This window comes from Musca domestica, unplaced genomic scaffold (assembly GCF_030504385.1).
Source record: "Musca domestica strain aabys unplaced genomic scaffold, Musca_domestica.polishedcontigs.V.1.1 308, whole genome shotgun sequence".
NCBI classification, from domain to species: domain Eukaryota; kingdom Metazoa; phylum Arthropoda; class Insecta; order Diptera; family Muscidae; genus Musca; species Musca domestica.
In genome coordinates, this window is record NW_026712307.1 from 355,125 (window position 1) to 356,480 (window position 1,356).

Below are 1,356 nucleotides of genomic sequence, written 5' to 3' on the forward strand. Positions count from 1 at the left end.
GCAGGAAATGTCATTGAACTCGGTGGTGACGCCAATTAAGATTCATTTAATTTATAAATTGTCGTTTAAGAAAAATTTGAAACTAGCCACCAAGACAATGGCTGGTGGTGTAACAAACATACCACAACTTTTTGCAGAACTACCGGCAAACAATGTCTGCCGTCGTCGTATCAGCACAAATGACAGCGGGTTATGAACAAAGAAAAAAAAAAACTTCAACAACCTTTCCATGTCCATGCCCAGCAGTTCATACTCCATTCTTGGCTTTGGTAGTTGTTAATTTGCGATTTTGTGTTGTTTTTGCCCCTACACAAATGTTGTTGCTGCGCCGCATCCATTGTTAGTGTTATTGTTTGGAATTTACATAATATTTAGGAAAAGAAAAAAAAAACAATAATTTAAACATAAAACGTGACTTGTTTCAAATGTTGCTACAACATTTCGCCAACGGCAGCAACAAGTTTCACAAATCAATAAAGGTCTTGGCTTTTATTTTCTAACAACAATTTCCGATAATAAAAAGTAGTACTCCGCATACAATAATTCATATATATTATTTTCTGGAGTGGGAAAAATAACACTCTCGTGGACCTTTTATTTAAAAGAGTTTAGTTAGTTTGGTTGAAAGACCGGGCGAGAGCTATATATAAAGACAGATAACTGCCTGACAGAGAATCAAAGCCAAGAGGAAACGGCTTAAATTTTGCTCAACGGTCAGCCTGTGCACCAACAGCGTGTGATAGGTGGGGGTTTTGAAAATTCGTACTTAAAGTGTAAGAAAAGTACTAAAATTTAGTAAAAAAAAGATTAATACTTTGTATTGGACAAATGGAAGGAGCTAGAATTTGGAATGGGAGTCACTAATGGAATGCAGGATAAATGTACCAAAGGTTTTTGGAAATTCGAACTTAAAGATTATGAAGTGTTCGAAAATAGTACTAAACTTTTAAAATAGTACCATTGGTAAATGTGAACGGGTAGAGCTAAATACTTGAAATTTGGTATGAGAATCAAAGTTGAGAAGTACGTTTAATATAGGTAGATGGTTTTGAAAGTGTGCTAAGTGTGCAAACTGTACTAAGGGTACTACATTTTGAACACATTGTTTAGGATGTCGGGTGAATTTGGAAAATTTTGTATGGGGTCCGTGTTAGTGGTAGGTTTGTGATAAAAAATGGTTTTGGAAATATTTACTACAACTGCACTAGTATATTTGGTACAATTTGGTATTGAGCGAACATATGGTACATGTAATCAGAAATTTGGTGTAAGGTTCATTTTCATGTGTAGCCCTGACATATGGAGGTGATCTCTGAATGTGTGCTATAATTGTACGAAAAGTACTAATTTGGCATT